The following is a 6,255-nucleotide window of genomic DNA, read 5'->3' as shown; positions in this document are numbered from 1 at the left end:
CATCATGATTGTAAACTGCGCTATAATGTCGTTGCATGAATAAACACCAAGTCAAGGTCAAGATAAGGTTTTTTATATAGGCTAGATGAGTGCTGACCAAAGTGCTGCACAACAGACAAAACATGACATATCACTCTCCAAAGAAAGCTATATAAAAAGATAATACAATTTACAGAACATCAAACAAATATAAAACATACACTCTACTAAACAAAGTATGTACTGTATAAGCCTGAGAAAATAAAAAAGCAGTATAGTTGTATGTTATTCTGAACTCAACTCTTTTCCATCATGATTGTAAACTGCGCTATAATGTCGTTGCATGAATAAACACCAAGTCAAGGTCAAGATAAGGTTTTTTATATAGGCTAGATGAGTGCTGACCAAAGTGCTGCACAACAGACAAAACATGACATATCACTCTCCAAAGAAAGCTATATAAAAAGAGAATACAATTTACAGAACATCAAACAAATATAAAACATCTCTACTAAACAAAGTATGTACTGTATAAGCCTGAGAAAATAAATATGTTTTAAGACATGATTATTATGTTGATAACGGGCCAACCTAATAGTCAGGGAGGTAAGGTGTTCCAAAGCTTTGGAGCCTGAACTGAGAACGCTCTGTTATCTTTTGGTATTAATCGAGATTTTGGTACAGTCAGTAACAACTGAGAAGAGGATCTGAGTGCTCTCTGGGAAGAAGAAGGATGAAGAAGATCTGAGATGTAGGTTGTCACTAGAGGGCGACAAACGCATGCACAAAATGAGCCGTGGGCCCTGAGAAATCTGTCCACATGTTAAGGTAATAGATTAACTTCTAAAACTCTAAAACTTGTGTATTGAACTCGTTTTGAAAGGATGACTTAAAAATAAAGCATAAATGATTAATACTTAAGTGAATAAACGTAATATGCCATACACCTACTAGCTGCACACATTGACATCAAAACATTAGCTTACTGGTGACCACAGAGTTTATTTGAGATGTTTGGAATTATTAAGATCTGTACTGGGTTACATTGTGACTAAAGTATGTTTTCAACATTATAAGTATTAAGATTAAGGCATTTATATTCATATGCCACTACAAATTATTTTGCTTGTTAGCTACACATTTGGACATAGTCTATTAGAGACAATAGTATGTTCCTGCACAACCGGAGGCTGCAGTTTCAGGACCGCAGTTCTAGGACCCTATTCTTTTGTAACAGCGCCACCTACCGAATCGGATCACTAAAGATGGACGACATGGATAGCAATCAGAGTAAGTAACTTTACCGATTTTCAATTAAGTTTTATTTTATAACCTTTAAACGATGCAAAGTTTACGTAGCCAACGTGAGAACTGCTAAGAAATAATAATGAATTCCCGATTGCTAGTTTTATATATATATATATATATATATATATAAACAAGGAAAAATTTATAATTTTCATTTAGTTTAAGTTGAAATATTAAAATAACATAAAACTAATAAAAATGACAAAAACACAAAACAAAATAACTTTAACTAAAATGAAAATATAAAAACAAAATACTGATAGTATAGTAATTATACTAAACTTATTTTATTTTACTTTTTAATGTAATTTATTTGATTTAGATTAGCCAAATTTGGGATTAAATATAATTGACATCTCCATTAATTCTTCTGAACTTTAGAAGCACAAACTCTGAGCAATAACTCTGTCTTCTTAATTAACTTTGCATATTTCCAGCATGCAGTTTCGAAAGTTATTTGGAAGGGATGTGTTTCATTTATTTACTGTTAGGCTCTTTCAGATCTCTTATGTTGATCCAGTAAAAGCCAGTCGAGGGAGGGTTTGTTTTGAGGAGCTTTGAGGCTTTCCATGTCAGCGAGAAGAAAGTGTGTTGCTCAGAATGTCAAAGCCATGTTTTCTGCTAAAGCTTAGCCACCAGGGTTGACCTTTGACCTTACACCTCTGCCCTCCAACCTTGCACACCTCTGTCCACGCGTTAGAGAGATCGACTGTCAGGCGGAACCTTCCGGAACGCTCCTATTCCTCGCTCTGATTGGCCAGGGATGTTGCCAGTTAAGCCTGTGGAGCTAGAGGAGGATCAAATGAAAGAGAAACTGAGAGATGGAATAAAAATCAGATTAGTCTGGAGGAAAAGAGTAGAATAACTCGATTTTAGTAGCGTTTGCCCATACAGAAGTCGCCACCATGAGGTTAAGGTGTTGTAGATGGTTGTTGTGTTGCTGCTAAAGCATTTTTAGTTAATTTCCATGCAGTTTCATAATTTAGACAGGACTTGGGTTAAGTTGCATGCAAAGGCTTACTACTTAAGCTTATTTGCGAATAAATTCCTAACCCTAAGTGTGCAAAATAGTAAATTAATTGTGCAAATCAGCAGAAAGCCACTGAAATGCTCTTCCTTTCCTGTTAATGCTGATGTTAGTGAAAAAATGGGGAAACTTGCAGATTAATTTAAGCCAATAATGTTTAACGCCCATTACAGGACTTGATGCTGCATTTATACTCTTCTGATTCACTTTTTTTTTTTTTACAAATTTGACCTTTCCAAGAAACATATTATTCCTCCAGAAGAATAAAACCAAGCAATTTCAACGGGTTATTATTTCTAAACAACATGGAAGATGTCGTAATGCAGATTTAGAATAAGCACAGATAATTCTTAGAAGACATACAGAAGTACATAGGTATTTTTAAAACGCACATCAATTGAAGTTTGCTCATAGTTAAGATAGAGATTTATTAAAACAACTAAGCGTAATTCTAATAGTAAATAATGCATAAATAGCACATCATAATAAATTAGTGGTTCTGATCAGGAGCCCTTCAGTTCCTATTAATGCTGATGTTAGTGAAAAAATTGGAAATTGGTTGAAGATTTATTCAAGCCCACAGTTTTTTTTTAACACCCATTCAACATACAGGACATGATAATAAGCAATAAGCAATTTCAGTGAGTTACTTGGAAAGATACTGTAATATTTACTTAACTTTTCTAAGCGGTTGGATTTTGTAGATAATAAAATGGACACAACCAGTTGCCAGCATTTGTAATTTTAATTTAGCTTAAGTTTTTATCTAATATTTATATTTTATTATTTTTCAGCTCTATTTCAGTTGTGTTTTTAATAGTTTCAGTTTTAGTTAATGAGCTGTCTGTGTTGCATGAAGAAGAAATGTAGACAGGTCGATGGAGGACCCAGACAGGCCCAGGCCTCTGCCAGCGTTATGCCACATATGCATGAAAAAACAAGCCTTTATCTTCAAAAGCCGTCGCCTGGTGACTCACAACACGGCCAGGGACCTCACTGCTCTGCAGACATGCTGCATTCCAGTGCTCATTCCACACAGTACAATAACTTCCTGGAATTCTTTGAAGCCTGGCCGACGGAGCCAGGGCACTTCCTGTTGTCCTTGTTGTAGCACTTCCTGCATGGCCAGCGCGATCTGGTTCTGTTGCTATGGTAAGGAGCAAACACCTCCAGCTGGTTTATGCCAGAGCGTTTGGTCTTGAAGCAAACATCCAGTGCATGACAAATGTTAGAGCTGTACCAGGTGACATTAAACAGGATGATAAATCCAGTTGCCACTGTCACTGGATGTTTTCTAGAAGAAGACATCTTGTAAAAAGAGAATAAAAAACTATCATCTCTCACACTACTAACTGATTTACAATGTATTTTGATTTCGTGAGTGACACACTCCAGATTTACATTTATAATATATTTTAAAATGTAATTTATTCCTGTGATGCAAAGCTGAATTTTCAGCATCATTACTCCAGTCCTCAGTGTCACATGATCCTTCAGGAATCATTCTAAGATGCTGATTTGCTGCTCAAAAACATTTCTTATGATAACAGTTGTGCTGCTTTATATTTTTGTGAAAAACGCTGATACATTTTTCAGAAATCCTTGAAGAATAGAAGGTTCAAAAGAACAATTTTTTTCAAACAATGTGAAAGCCTTTGATGAATAGAAGGTTCAAAGAGATTTATTTGAAATATAAATCTTTTGTGACAGTATAAATGTTGATCAATTTAATACATTCTTGCTGAATAAGTCACATTCATTTCTTTAAAAAAAAAAAAAAAAAACCGTCCTGGCCTTAAACTTTTGACCAGTGTATTAAATCAAACATGACTTAAACATCACAAATTAGATAAAATGGTTGAATATTTAATAATCGTCTCTTAACTGACGTCTAAATGCAACAAAGCATATAATTATCTGTATAAGCTTATCAATTTTTTAAAAGGAGTAGATAACACTTGCATCCATTCAAACTGTGCAAATTCATCGGTCACTTGTAGAAACTCAACAGGTTGCATGAAACAGTGTAAACGGTTTCACTTGTAAACAGTGCTTGATCTGTGCATATTTCTCTCCTGATTCAGACAAAATGACTAACTGAAGTAAAAAAAAATTCTTAATTGATTTGTTTTCCAAAAAAAAAAAAAAACAGCTTTTGACATTAACTGATGGACTGCAGTCATGTGGATTATTGTGATGGATTATTCTGAGTAAATTTTCAGCAACTTTTCATTTTTGGGTAAACTATTCCTTCAAGGACATTTTTGTTTACTTTTATATGATAAACAATTCTGAAACTGAGTCCTGAAACCAATCCAGCTGAAAACCACAGATCTATATAGTTCTGCCCGGTCTCATGGCAAAAACCCAGAGGTACGTATTTTTATGAGACTGGGTTGATATAGTTTTAGACACAGGATCATTTCAAACCCTCCCTCAAGCTAAGGTTTAATCCATGCGTCCTGAAACAAATCCAGTTGAGAACCAATGATCTATACAGTTATAGATACCGGGTAATTTTTAACTCTCCTTCAGGATAAGGTTTAAACACACACACACACATAAAGTGATTGATAGCACCTGCTTGGATCAGACTGTTGACAAATCACTGTGAAGTTTGCCTTGGGCCTACATCCTGTATGCCAGAGAAATTCACAGGAATGATTAGGCTAAGTGTGCTTGTTTGATGTGTCTTTACATGTGGTTTGTTAATGCTTGCAAAAGCCACACGTATATATGTGCAAGCGGTTTCTTAAATGCATGCATGTATTTGAGTGTGCATTGTACTTCAGTATGTGCGTGTAGATTGCAGCAGTATAAGCATTTATACAGGCTGATTTTGCATTCCAGCCAAATTGTTACATCAAACTGCTAGAACACGTTCAGTGATTTTCATTTTGGAACTGAACTGCTTAACTCTCCTAAAATACTTCCTTAGATGAGAGAATCAGTTCAAACCTCATAATGCCAGATTATATTTCATGTAACTATGAATTGTTTCTACAGATCTCGCTTGTCTTCTGGCACATTCCTGCAAATATTATGTAATGCTCGAGCTGAACTCACGCCAGGATTATGGAGACCCTCTTTCCACTGGACTAAAGCCATCACTTCAAACCACGCTGATGGCCCAGAAGATAACACACTGTGCAACATGGCAAAAAACATCTTGGCGGTTCTCATTTGAGGTGCTTTTTTCATTATATTCATGTCATTCATGTTTTGGAACACATTTGAATCAGACTTTTCTCTTATAGAAGACAATGCACTTTCAGCTAGTCATTTGATATACCAGTAAAAAAAAACAAAGAGCAAATGCCAAAAAAAAAAAGAGCATTGTTGAATGTCAGTGTGTGTGTGTGTGTGTGTGTGTGTGTGTGTGTGTTTGTGGTCTGGTGAGAGTCTCCCATCACTGTTCACTGATGCTGGCACATTTAGTAGTGTCTTGCTTTTCATAATCGCATACTTGTGGTTGACCTGCCATCTCTGAACCTGCGACAGCAAGAAAAACAGACACAAATAAAGTAGTGCCATTTATGCCTACATTTTAAGTGCACTAAATACAAAAAGTATTTTGCATGCTTAAATATACAGTTAAAAATGTATTTATAAACTTATAATATAAAAAAATTATATTTAACCTGATAGTGTATTTTTATTAATTCTTAAAAGAAGTTTGCATTTTGACATCCAGTAATAAAAGAAAGAAACATTATTAACACAATTATATAATGTGCATTGTTTTTTCCATTTACACTAGATAGTCCTTTTACAGTATATTTTTAAACAAAAAAGATTTGAATTACCTCCTTTTTGTTTTGCTGAATCTGTTGTTTTCCACATTTATTTTTAAATATTTTATCAATTTATTCGTTTTTGCTAAATTTGAAAAAAAAACAAAAACTTTTGAATAGTGTATTATATTATATTATATTATATTA

General features: G+C 34.5%; 1 long non-coding RNA gene across 1 annotated transcript in view; it reads left to right on the top strand.

Annotated features, from left to right (window-relative positions):
- Positions 1 to 5,324: 5,324 nt before the first annotated feature.
- Positions 5,325 to 6,255, top strand: part of LOC107681618 (uncharacterized) — an 8,740-nt gene continuing 7,809 nt past the window's right edge. The window contains exon 1 of the long non-coding RNA XR_001633278.1: positions 5,325 to 5,502. This is a non-coding gene — a long non-coding RNA (uncharacterized LOC107681618). The remainder of the gene's footprint in view (positions 5,503 to 6,255) is intronic.

The sequence above is a fragment of the Sinocyclocheilus anshuiensis genome, unplaced genomic scaffold (genome assembly GCF_001515605.1).
Source record: "Sinocyclocheilus anshuiensis isolate Anshui unplaced genomic scaffold, SAMN03320099.WGS_v1.1 scaffold1524, whole genome shotgun sequence".
Classification (NCBI taxonomy): Eukaryota; Metazoa; Chordata; class Actinopteri; order Cypriniformes; family Cyprinidae; genus Sinocyclocheilus; species Sinocyclocheilus anshuiensis.
The sequence above is the reverse complement of the archived record's forward strand: the minus strand, read 5'-3'. Positions and strand labels throughout refer to the sequence as shown.